Raw genomic sequence first — 13,941 nt, 5'->3', positions numbered from 1 at the left:
ACAATAAGACTCTCCACTAGCCTCCAAACTTTCAAGTGTTCCCTGAAAATTAACCTCTTCAGGCAAGCCTATCATATTTAAGTTCTACACGCATAACTCTCTGAGGCACTTATGTATTATATAGCTTCCCTTCTGGACTTGTAACTTGGTGGGACTGCTATGCTATTACTGGTGCCTGTCCTTTGGTTTCCCTCCGTTATCCCTATAGTTTGTAAGCTTGCAGCAGGGCCCTCTAACCTCCAAGTCCGTTTGTTTTATGACTGTCTACCATTGTAAATCGCAACGGAATCTGCTGCGCTATATAATAAACTGTTAATAAATAAATGCATATTACAATAGGTTAGGGCCAGTGAAATCGGGGCATGGTCAGAAATGACAATGTCATGAATGTCCACCTGAGCAATCTTATTTACCAGGGTGTCTGATATATATATGTTGTCTATGCGGGAGAGCGTCCTGTGTACCATTGATAGATTGATTTGTCTGTGGGGTTCAATAAACGCCATGGGTCCCACAGTCCCAAGTTAGATCGTAGAGATTGAAAGGCTCTAGTATGGGGTCCCTGAGGTCTGCCTGAAACCGTTGTCCTATCCAAGAGGTGATCTTCTAAGATTAGTGAATAATTATGTCTACCAATAATTCTGTCTACCAAGAAGAATCTGTTCGGTACTTGTGTAGTATCACGGCTCCCATCGCATGCCATCTTTTGCAGTTTTTAAGCATTTTTTTTAAATCGCATGCGATCGCATCGCATGCTATTTTTTAACAGAAATGCATCCAAATGCATTGAAATTAGTATCAAACATGTTCAATGGCCCCCAAATGTCATTTTTCAGGCTGTACCACCCCCACTATCAACGCAAACCCGAAGCGTGGCGAGCGGCGGCGGTACGCGTCCTACGACCTTTTCATACCCCCACTATCCACGTCGGCGTGAAGTTGAGAATAGAAAGTGTGGCGAGCGCAGCGAGGCGAGCGGACGCGGACACCTGTGAAGCCCGCGAGGGGACGCGGATACCTGTGAAGGTATCAGTGTCCCCTCGCGGGGATCGCTGCGCTCGCCACGCTTCGGGCTCGGTGGCTTGCTGCGCTCGCCACACTTTCTATTCTCAACTCCACGCCGACGTGGATAGTGGGGGTATGGAAAGGTCGTAGGACACTTACCACCGCCCCTCGCGGGCTCGCCACGCTTCGGGTTCGCGTTGATAGTGGGGGTGGTACAGCCTGAAAAATGACATTTGGGGGCCATTGGGCATGTTTGATACTAATTTCAATGCATTTGGATGCATTTCTGTTAAAATTTGCATGCGATCGCATGCGATTTTTTGCTATGCGATGGCCATCGTGGGAGCCGTGATTCTACACAAGTACCATCTGTTCTAGTGTAGTAGGAAGGGGTATTAATAAAAGTGTATTTTGCATTGAATACTTCAATGTCTAAAATAATATAGCGGCCCTCGGGATCAATCGTCTGAGATCAGACTGTGACAGGTAAGTTTCTGCTGAAGAGTACTGCAACTCCTTGTGCTTTATGGTGAAATGGAGCAGATATACATGAGCCTATACATCGGGCTCTCAAACCATTTTCCTCAGAGGCTATCCATTGTGTTTCCTGAAGAAGCACAATATCTGGTGCAAAACGTATGATATGCAGAATAATCCTTCTACACTTGATAGGACTATTCAACCCTCCCACATTCCATGATAGGAATTTTAAAGGTTTATGTGGGGAGGATGAGACAGGAGCATTCACTGAGGGTGGTCCTACAATTTTGTTAACCTTTGAGGGTGTGTAGATGTGCTGATGTGATTCACATACGGATACCCAATGGGCAGACAAGGGTTGCTGTCGTTCTCCCTGGGCTCCAAGAGCACACTCCACACTGGCCACAGTAAAATACAAGAAACAAGCATGTTATATGTAGAAAAAGTAAAAATAATGGACATTAAAGAACTTGATTAATTGCCAATGCCTCAAATACAAATTTTCAACAATTTTACCCAACACCAAAATGTAAGTGAGCACCATCTTATTGAAGTGGTGCGCACTAAATCAGAATAAACTGTAGTAATAAATCACTAATAACTTAAGATAAAGAATAAAAGGGGGGTCCTAGAGAGGGTTGCATAGTGGTTCAAATCCTAACCTAGGAAAATGTTTCCCCATTATAAGGATGTATAAAGTAGCATATATTTATCATTGCCTCTACCTATTAGGGGAACGGCGGGGCAACCTCAATGGTAAGAAATTATATTTTTCTGCTTTTGGGTCGGTGAAGTAGACTGGAGCACCATTTTCAAATACACGCAATTTGGCCGGATATAATAGGGCGAAGCGTGTGTTTTGGCTATGGAGAAAAGAGCAAACTTCAGAAAACTCTTTACGTTTTTGGGCTACAGAGACTGAGAAGTCTTAGAAGACTAGGATCTTATTTCCATCTACCATTAGTTCCCTTACTCTACGATAAGAGACCAAGATTTTTTCTTTCGCCCTGTAGTCAAGAAAGCGAGCTATCACGGGGCGTGAGCGTCTGCCATTTCCTTCCCGCTCAGTCCCAATCCTGTGTGCTCTTTCTATAAGTGGGAGTTCAATATCTTGCTGAATTCCCAGAGCTGTAAGAACTTTGTTGGTTATATAAGAAGCCATATTCCCTCCCGTGACAGATTCTCGTATACCAATAAAGCAAAGGTTATTCCTCCTTGATCTATTTACGAGATCCTCCAGCTTCTCTTGCATTTGGGTAAGAAGGACCTCATGTGATTCAATGCTAGTGTGACACACATGGAGGCGATCCGCATCACTGACCCATGTTTCCACCGCTACCAGCCGTGATGCATGAGAATCTATTTTAGCTAGGCCAGCCTCCATCCACATCTGGAGATCCTCAAACCTCTTATCTAAAAGGGGCATCATGAAATCTGATATTTCCTTAGCAGTAAGAGGGGGAGGGTGTGCCCCTCGAGATTCCGACATTTCAGTGTCAGGGCGGGATGGTGAGTAAGGGGCTGACCTTTTGGTTTGTACCTTTTAGATTTACCAGCCTTATTAGAGTTTTGGTGTTTAGCAGGCATGGTTTTGTCAACGTATCTATCCATTCCCCATATAAAACAGTAAAGGCACTTATTATAAAGTTCTGTGTATTCTTTTCCTCCCTAGACCCTTGAATACTCTTTTGGATGGGATCTGTGTATCGTGTTTAGACCCAAGATATGGGTATATATAGAGGTTACCTAATAAAAGTCGTATCGATAATTGTTACCTAGGTCGGGTTCATGAACCTTCAGTTACATGTTCATTTAAAAGATCCTCCTGGACCTATCCCCTTAATCATTCATATTAATTACATCGTATTGGAGATGAAGCAGATTATGTTTTCTACTAAAACTTGCTTAACGCTGAGGATTTAGTCAGTGCAGATATTACATGTGAAACATATCCACTTAGGATTGGTATTATAATAGTAACACATAAACTGTAAATGTGATAACCATGCAACAATATATCAGAAATGAAATACCTTAGTAAAAAAAATTTTTAATTAATCCTCTTTATTAGGTTTTATGAAAAATACCAGAGAATTTTTGCATGACATCATCAAATAAAATATAATCAACAGTACAATCATAGATTAAATTAAATGTAAGGGTAACAAAATAAATGAAAGGTGATGGAATGGAGACCGTATCATTGGGTGAAAAGTGCAGTAGGGTATAATCATAGTGAGTTCTCGACAATTTAGATATGTCGTTATATTAAGCCATATAAGTTTCTATTTAACAAGAGACATGAAGACCTGAGCACCCTCAGGGGGGACAGTTCATGTATTATCAGTCAACAGTATACCGTTTCTATCTAGCAAAAAGGAGACTAAGGGGAGTGTAGACTATCACTTGAAGGAATTAGGGTCTGGGGGATCAACGTGGAGTCAGTGTCTTTTTATATAGAGACCATTTCGCCCATTTAATTCTGATGGAGGGTGAAGGGGAATTATATGGGCTGACAGTTGTTTCATAGAAAAAGTGTTTATGGATTCTAGTTACTATGCTTTGAATGGAGGGGATAGTTGGTGTTTTCCATTGTTGGGCTATAGCAGCCTTCGTGGCAAAAAGTATGTGACCATGGATGTAATTATCTGTGTCGAGGGAAATGTCGAATTCACGGACTCTGTAATAAGTAGCCCATACCATCTCGAGATGTTTCCCCGACTAGTTTTTGTATGTATAAGATCAAAGAATTGTTTCAAATAGTTCCTAGGAATTGGAGGATTACCATGAAACGAGGACAGCCAACTTCTAATTTGAAGATACTTAAAGTCTTGTTTTGGGATTTGGAATCGTTCTTGAAGTTGGGAGAATGAAAGTAGTGTATCGTGTGCTTGAATATCTTGGAAAGATACCTTGTGTTTTTCAAGTACTCAAGTCAAGATTGGGGATTATAAATACAATGGTTTGAAGGGATAAGTATGGGAAGGGATAAGAGTGATGTGTTGAATCTTACATAGTTTATGACAAGTGAATAACGTAGTGGCGATAGCTTTACACTTTTTGGCAGAAGGTGGAATGGCTGAGGGGGGAAGCCACAGTAGATCCAAGAGTTGAAAGGGAGATATAGGGTAACATTATATGGGATGAGAGTTTGTCGCACATCAGTTTTTCGCCCATTATCGCACTTTTTTTAAATCACATTTTTGCCTTGGATTCGCATATTTAATGAGGTGCGTGTTCCGGCAAGAAAAGTGCGATTGAGTGCGATAATGGGCGAATTTTCGGCATGAAAATGTGCGAATTTGAGGTTATGTGCGATTTTGTGTTTGTATAAAAAAAAAATGCGTGGGGTCCCCCCTCCTGAGCATAACCAGCCCTGGACTCATTGAGCCGGACCTGGTTCCAAAAATACGGGGGACAAAAAGCGTAGGGGTCCCCCATATTTCTGAAACCAGCCCCGGACTCTTGGACCGGTCCTGGTTCCAAAAATATGGGGGACAATAAATCTGGGGGTCCCCCGTATTTTGAAACCAGCACCGGGCTCCAACAGCCCGCAGTGTCATGCCACAGCCAGGGGACACTTTTTACATAAGGTCCCCCGGCCGTACCATGAGCACCGTGGCTGGTCAGCCTTGGACGGAGTACCTGGAGGAGTGGGGACCCCCCCAATAAAGGGGTCCCCCCTCCAGGCTTCACCCATCCAGGGCTGAAGCCCGGGGCTGTCACCGGCGTTCCTGGCCAGTGGACGCCGGCCTGATGGGGTAAAATCTTTCAATCCTAACATTGCTTTACACAGGAGAACTACAAGTACCAGCAGACCTCCCACGCAGGCTTGGACTTGGAGAACCACAAGTCCCAGCATGCGGGGCATTAATGGGCCCGCTGGGACTTGTAGTCCACCTGTAAAAAGAATGTTAAAAAAAACACACACACTATCATTCATCCCCACAAACTAGCATAATGATACACAGTGGCAGATCGATAAATTCAGATTTGAGCGCAATCTTAGGCTCAAAGAACACTTTCAGCACCAACCACCAGCCGAGGAAGAGCACAATGTCTTCAGTGACTTTATACGATCCAGATCAAAATCCACGTTTGACCCCATCTCTCAAAACAAATCCGTTCCCACGTTCTCCAGACTTGTCGATGCCGCCGTTATCAAGTACAACCCAGCAGCACCCATCATTCATCACAACCTTTCCAAAACTGAACGTGATGCACTACAACAACTTTCCACATATCAACACATCATCATTCATCCCGCGGACAAAGGCGGGGCGATCCTCATACGAAACTTAGATGATTACAAAAACGAATTGTACAACCAACTGAGTGCCCCAGAGACATACATCAAACTCCCCAAAGATCCTACACCACAATATAAGGTGGAATTGGATAATATTCTTCATCAAGCCGTACTAAATGGAGTACTTGGATCCAAACTGGCCGCAGCCCTGACTCATCCCGTCGTTCCATTGATATACTCTGTCCCGAAAATCCATAAGAGCATCGATCATCCGCCTGGACGTCCCATAATTACAGCTAATAATTCACTGTATCAGCCAGTTTTGAAGCTATTGGACACCATCCTACAGCCATATATCCAACAACAATTAACGTACATCAAAGATACCACAGCATTCCTACTCCGTCTCCAGAGTTTGGGAACTATTCCGGCTCACACGGTCCTGGTGACCATGGACGTGAGTAGCTTATATACCTCCATCCCCCAACAAGCAGGGGTGGCAGCGGTGGCACAGTTTTTAAGGCAAAATAATGTCACTCAGATGGACCATGCTTTGTTTCTACAGCTTCTGACATTAACTTTGGAACGCAATTACTTTCTATTTGATGGGTGCTTCTACCAGCAGACCAGCGGGTGTGCCATGGGTAGCCCCGTGGCACCAAGCTTCGCCAACATATACATACAAAAAGAATTGAGTAGACACTGGTGTGTATACTCATAGGAGCGCTTGATGGAGTTGTGACCTCAATTTAAAGCAGCTGCTTGAATGGGGAGGGTCGGTCCCCAAAAATATATAGAAAAAAACAGCACAAAAAGCAGCGCTATCAATTAAAGATGAGTGAATCAGATTTCCAAAAGTAACAACAATTTATTAAAAAACAATAATTAAAAATTCATATATAGCAGCATTTGTTTTCCCATAGCATATGAATCATAAATGGGTGCAATTAGGATATATGCACGTAAACATTTGATATTAAGAACAGTAAAAGATAACCAGATCTCACATGTTTGTAATTAACCCCATCCGGGGTGGAGGATTATAGTCCCGCACTGTCCACACTAGGTAGTCCCAAATGTAATGACGGAGTCCAAATAACGGCGATTTGTATTCCTGTGGGCTCACCGAGGGAGTGGCTGATGTTATGTGAGCCTACCTTCAACCTCGTGGCCAGATATCCAGGTAGTGTCCAAGTTTGATGGTAAATTGAGCCGTGGACTTCCAAGTGTTGTTTGGGGAAGATGGTGGTCAGATGATTGAGCAGGAACCTCCAAAGTGTTGGTTTGGGATCTGGTATCAAGGGGCCCCCTTCATACCAGATCCCAAACCAACACAAATGCTGCTATATATGAATTTTTAATAAATTGTTGTTACTTTTGGAAATCTGATTCACTCATCTTTAATTGATAGCGCTGCTTTTTGTGCTGTTTTTGCCAACATATACATGTTTGGCGAAGAACAAGAAAAGTTTTTGACCAGAGATGAATTCAGCAGACATCTAAAACTATTTGTTAGATTCATTGACGACCTGTTCATGGTATGGACAGGTCCGGTGGACCACCTGGAAAAATATATTGCGTCCGTCAATCCCAGCATGTCACCAATGAAATACACAATTAATATACAGACTGAGAGCATAAACTTCCTTGACGTCCTGGTCACCATCAGAAACTCCACTATCGTCACTGAGGTTTATAACAAACCTACAGACCGGAACACACTACTGTTGGCCTCCAGCCACCATCCCAAGCCCCTGATACGTGGCCTACCAAAGTCGCAACTTATGCGAGTGGCCAGAATATCCAACAGTCTTGAAGCAGCAACCGCCAGTACTGATGCAGTAGTACAGCTGTTTGCCGAAAGGGGATACGACATGCGTCAGCTTAAACAACAGCAAGCTGAAGTTTTGGCCATCCCAAGATCCCAGTTATTAACTACCCACACAGCAGCAAGGGGTTACCATGGAAACAGCAGTATACTACTTCAAGCCCGGTAGTCCAAAGAGCCACCTCGGCATTGTGGCCCATAGTTAAATCGGACAGAACGCTACCATGTTTTCATTCCACCAAACCCATGCACTGTTACACCCGAGGGCGTAACATTAAAGACCAGGTCATGAAAACTGACATCACAGGCTTCGGCATTGTTCAACCCAGCAATTTTTTGCAAAAAGCACCTGGATGCTACAGATGCCTGAAGTGCACCACTTGCAAGAATCTCGTGGTCTGCAGGTCTTTTAAACACCCTCATAAGGATATTACGTTCCCCATTCGACATGTGCTATCCTGTCTGTCCACTCACATTGTTTATTTACTTTTCTGCCCTTGCCCACTGTTTTACGTTGGTAAAACCATCCGCACAGTTCGTGAGCGGATGGCTCTTCATCGCTCCGCCATAAACAAGGCATTTATATCAAAGGGATCCGACCATCCGGTGGCTCGCCACTGTGTTGAGGCTAGTCATAACGTGATGGACCTCAAGTTCATTATCATTGATCATGTCCCCGCGAACACACGGGGCGGAGACAGAGATCACACACTGCTAAAAATGGAATCTAAATGGATTCATAAACTTCAGACTGTGAAACCGCTGGGACTTAATGATCGTTTGAACTGGGGCATCTTCTTGTGATCATTCCCATTTACCCGCTACCCAGGACAGTGCAGCGCATTGTATTGCGTTACAGCCTTGTATCTGTCATCATTTTGTGTGCATACATTGTGGTATTTACATTGTATTGTTTCTTATACCCATATCTGCTCATGCTGGCTCTTATTCAGTTGGTTATATTGTTTCCATGAGCCCGGCATGTGTGACAGGTCCGCGCGGCTGAGGACGCGTCACTACCCCACAGGTTGCTTGGCAACTGGGGAGTGATTACGTCAGCAGAGTGCGCCCGATCTCCTGCAGGAGACGGAGCGACGTCTGCACTCAGCCGCAGGACGGACAAAGCGTGTCTGGTAAGTAAATGTATATATATACCTATTCCTATCTCACACAAGACACTACCAAATCTCTTATCCATGCACTCATTATATCCCGCCTTGATTATTGCAATAGTCTCCTAACTGGTCTTCCCAAGAACAGACTCTCACTACTGCAATCAATTTTAAATGCTGCTGCTAGGCTGATCTTCCTTGCAAGACGCTCATCGTCTGCTGATCCGCTCTGCCAGTCCCTCCATTGGTTGCCTGTATATTACTGTATTCAATATAAAACACTTCTACTTGCTTATAAAGCTATTAACCATACTGCACCAGCATATATCTCTGCACTTATCACAAAATATCTCCCATCTCGACCACTACGCTCTACACAAGATCTGCGTCTCTCTTCTGCACGGATCACTAGCTCCCATTCATTATTACAGGACTTTCATCGGGCTGCTCCCATCCTATGGAACGCCCTTCCACGCACATTAAGACTCTCCACAAGTCTCCAAACTTTCAAGCGTTCCCTGAAAACTCACCTCTTCAGGCAAGCCTATCATATTTAAGTTCTACATGCATAACCCTCCGAGGCACTTATGTATTATTTAGCTTCCCTTCTGGATTTGTAACTGCTATGCTATTACTGGTGCCTGTCCTTATGTTTCCCCCCTATATCCCTATAGATTGTAAGCTTGCAGCAGGGCCCTCCTACCTCCAAGTCTGTCTGTTGTTTGTCTTATCACTGTCTACTATTGTAAAGCGCAACGGAATCTGCTGCGCTATATAAGAAACTGTAAATAAATAAATAATAAATATACCTGTTGTACCACAGCAGTGGTTGTTCAGTTCATAGGAGCATGTTGTCTTGATAAATATACATTTATGTATTGAAACGTCGATTTGCTTTACATGTATCCTGATTGAGTTTTTGAGATAAAAAGTATTTCTATATCAAGTCCTCTGGAGTGACGCTCATCATTACCTACCTGTTTTACACCAGCGATGGCACCAGGGGCATTTGCCTAACATTTGTAAGAGAGCCGATTCTCTTGAGATATATATATATATATATATATATATATATATATATATATATATATAAAATGTCCACTGGTAGTCGGCACTCACTATAATAGTGAATCCAGGTGCACTTCAAACGAAGAAGATAAACATCCAAATAAAGAGGCACTCTGATGTAGTGAAAAACAAATGGCTGTATTGTAGCGCCAAGCGCTTTCGGGGTCCAAAAGCCCCTTCCTCAGGGTTGTTGTTGCTGTGCCCTGAGGAAGGGGCTTTTGGACCCCGAAAGCGCTTGGCGCTACAATACAGCCGTTTGTTTTTCACTACATCAGAGTGCCTCTTTATTTGGATGTTTATATATATATATATATATATATATACACTTGTTTGGTGTGGCCGAGCACACTGCCCTGTTGCTGTAGCTGGTCGGGTGCCCGTCAAAGGTTTTGTAGACTGTGGCGGGTGTGGACGTAGCACTGCAGACATTGTAGTAATCCAAAAAAGTTTATTTGCAGACAAGCAACGTTTCAATGCCTAACGAAAATGCACATGCATTGAAACGTTGCTTGTCTGCAAATAAACTTTTTTGGATTACTACAATGTCTGGAGTGTTACGTCCACACCCGCCACAGTCTATATATATATATATTAACATTCAAATAATCCATTAAATAAATAATGGGGTTTTAGTTCATGAATTGATCAATGCATTTAAGCTTGCAGCCCATCGCCAAGGGACCCCATTTCACTGCAGGTCCTACACTAACAACTGGTTTTCATGGGAACCTGGCCACTGCTTACACATCATAGCTAAAATAAACATGTGTTTTTTTTTTGTTTTTTGTTTTTTTTTTCTTCTTGGGTTAATGCTCAACTGCCATGTACCTTATGGCTTTTAAAGGTGAGACAATCCCAAACATAGCACCTGAATTAGTATTAAAGGGGCAGCTGTCGCAGGTTTCAGGTAAATTAGCTTATCTAGGGTGCATGAGAAAGCTATGATCACAGTAACAGAGGTTAATTAAAAATCAACCCAAATATATAGATACAGAAGTACAGGTTAGAGGGGAATTGAGGGGAAAAGGGTCGGAACAGTTTTGAGTGTAGCAATGATTTTTTGGGATTTACCCTCATATATTGATTTCTTTTAACATGTACTTCAAACAGGTGGAGGGTGTGCTACCACTGGACACAAATTTATTAAAGCAACAGGGAAAGGAAAGAATGTCGTTGTGTGGTGCACAAAGAAATTGGTTAATCTAAAATCTAACTTTTATTACAAATTTCTAAAATTGTAGCGAAGTATGGGACACAAACATCACAGAACATGAAACATAAAGTGACTTAAAAAGGATAATATATCCTAGAAGATGTGACTGCAATACTTTATCCCCTTGACAGATTTGTATGTATGATGTCTGTCTCCACGTATATGTAAATTCAATTAGTGTTCGGAGACTGTTTAAGCCGACTCAGCCCAAACACTCCAAGCTTAGACTAGCTATATGGAGTGTGCGCCCGCTTGTAAATCAATGGCAGACCCCCGTTCCACAACAGTCAACAGCACGGAGCCGCAAACACCTCCCGCTGATGGACGGGATAAGCCGCGGCGTCTAAGTGTAATGCGCCGGGGCCTAGAGCCCGTCTTACCGGTCAAGAGAGAGAGTGCTGAAGTCAGACACTGCGTCTCTGGCCGGGCGTGCCCAGTGGCGACTGGCACACGTTTGTAAGGCAGAGGTTCGGCTATTAACAATTCAAAAATATAAACATTGATCTGTGGGGAAAGGGAGTAGGGAATCACAACAGAATGCACGACAGAGAACCAAAGCCTTGTCTAAATCTAGAGCAGACCTTCTAGTGCCAAAAAATCCAAATAAAAACCAAGGTACTTATGTAATATCTATTTTTTTTATGAGACCGCGTCCCCTCGCGGGGCTCGCTGCGCTCACCACGCTTCGGGCATGGTGGCTCGCTGCGCTCGCCACACTATATAAAATCAACTCCATGTGTAGTTGGATAGTAGGGGGTATGAAAAAATGGGGTGCATTTAACATGGGAGTCCAGATAATACATAAGTACCAAAACCAAAGTAGAAAACTGGTGTGGGTCAATTCCTACAACAATGAAACACCAGACAGGGTCAAGAAAGCCAAAAAACTTTGGCCTATAGTAAGAACAGACCTGGAACTTAATCTCCAGGATACCTCCCTCATGCCAGCTTACAGGCGAGGACGCAATTTAAAAGACCACCTAGTACGCACAGATATCACCAATTTGGGCATCAAAACCCAAACAACTTTTCTGGGACAAAGCAAAAAGGGATGCTTTCGGTGCCCCAACTGCACAACCTGCGGGTTTTTGCAGGTGGGAACATCATTCCCTCATCCCCATACGGGGAAAAGATTCCACATCAAATATTATCTTTCATGTACGTCCAAATTTGTGGTGTACACCATCACTTGCCCATGTTCCCTAGTGTACGTGGGCAAGATGGAAAGGCCTTTTAAGGAGCGAATGGCAAACCATCGCTCGGCCATCCGGGCAGCCATTAAAAAAGGCACCAGTGACAAGCCCCTTGCTCGCCATTATGCCCTGGCCAAACACCCAATCGCCACCGTCAAATACATGATCATTGATCATGTACCCCCCTCGCTAGAGGAGGCGACCGGGGAAAAAAACTACTTCAAGTAGAGGCCAGGTGGATCTTCAAATTGGAGACCCTGGCCCCTAAAGGCTTGAATGAAATGTTAAGCTTGCATAGCTTCTTATGAAATATAAGCTTACCTGGAATCATGATTTAACTGCCACCATGCCTAAGTCAGATTTTATGATTTTGAATTAATGGATAAATGACACAAAGAATACCAAACTTAAGAGCAGGGCCTTTCACCACTGGTTATCATTAGAGAATAAACCATTTAATAAATTTACCAGGTACCAGATTAACTAATTAACATACTCAGTGCCGCCAGATAGCCCTCAGCTTTCCGATGCTCTAATTGTAAATGATAATTATTCTATATATTTGCACTGTTTTTTTTCAGAAAGTAACCCGCTATCACTCAATGTCATTATTGCACTGTTTTTATTGTTGTATTTGAAGAGTGAATCCCCTGTTTGGCGATGATAGCGGCCACATATTTAGATGGAGGTGTCTTTGCCTCCTCACACGCATCAGCATTATGCAGCGTCTACGCTGTACTTTCTTTAAATGTTCCACCAACGGGGTTTTTTTCCTGTTTCTGTCAACTTTATTTTTCACACAGCATACACACATTGTTGACCCGACGCTATGGCAACAGTCTCCCGTACAGTGACGTCATCCCGGTCTGCCTGTTGTGGGTGGAAGAAGATGGCCGCTGTACACGCACAAACGAGTGATTCTACTCTACTTATAGGGGTGAGTAAACACTATTTGTCATGTTAGCTGTTTTGATAAAAGCCGCAAGGCTGAAACGTCAACTTCTATAAGTTTGGCTACGTTTGGTTTATTTCTACACTGTCCTGAGTGCCGCGCTGTTGTCCAGATTATATATATATATATATATATATATATATATATATATATATATATATATATATATATATGTGGAAGGTGGGGTATAGGTGGATCCAATCAGCGCTAATTATGTGGTCAGCTAGCACCAGTCAGAAGAAAAAAGGATATGAGCACCCTTTTTTTTTTTTAACCACTAAAAGTTCCAAGTTCGAACTGCAGCTTCCTCCAAAGTAATTCCTGGGACTCACAGGCACAAACGACAATCTGTACAAAAAGAAACACAGGAGGAGCGCTCCATAGTGTAAAACCAATGTGATTTAATAGATATAAAATATCCACGGTACAGTCAATCAGTACTTGTACCGTTTTAAAAACAGCAGTGGGCTGGTTACCACATGATGTTATAATAACAAGCCAGGCAAGCCTCCTACCACCATCCGGGGCAACTGCAGCACAACACGGAACCTCACCGAACACTCTGTGAGGGAAGCGGTGTACCGTCAGGCTGGACAGGAACAGATGCGGCAGGGGAATCCCAACAGACACGGAGCTCGCCATCACCAAGGCCCGCACTAACGCGTTTCGTAATCCACTTCATCAGAGGGCGTGCCTGGTGACCGGCGGCTCCAGACTAAAAAGGACACAGTGACCAATGAGAACAAAGTATGCACGTATCTGCACCAGCACTTACGATACCAGTCTTACAAAGAAATGACCGCACATGACATACAGCCTAAAAATGCATATGTGAAGGAGA

At 43.3% G+C, this 13,941-nt stretch overlaps 1 protein-coding gene across 4 annotated transcripts in view; it reads left to right on the top strand.

Annotated features, from left to right (window-relative positions):
* MFSD12 (major facilitator superfamily domain containing 12) overlaps positions 1 to 13,941 on the top strand; it is a 231,268-nt gene that overhangs the window by 173,847 nt on the left and 43,480 nt on the right. The window contains exon 10 of one of the 4 annotated variants that reach the window (XR_014472966.1): positions 12,952 to 13,085. The exons of the other annotated variants lie outside the window; for them this stretch is intronic. The gene's annotated coding sequence lies outside the window, so the exon portion shown is untranslated. The remainder of the gene's footprint in view (positions 1 to 12,951; positions 13,086 to 13,941) is intronic. 4 annotated transcript variants of the gene reach the window in all.

The sequence above is a fragment of the Crinia signifera genome, chromosome 1 (assembly GCF_055691185.1).
Source record: "Crinia signifera chromosome 1, ASM5569118v1, whole genome shotgun sequence".
Classification (NCBI taxonomy): Eukaryota; Metazoa; Chordata; class Amphibia; order Anura; family Myobatrachidae; genus Crinia; species Crinia signifera.
Note: the sequence above shows the minus strand (reverse complement) of the source record. Positions and strands in the feature narration are given on the sequence as shown.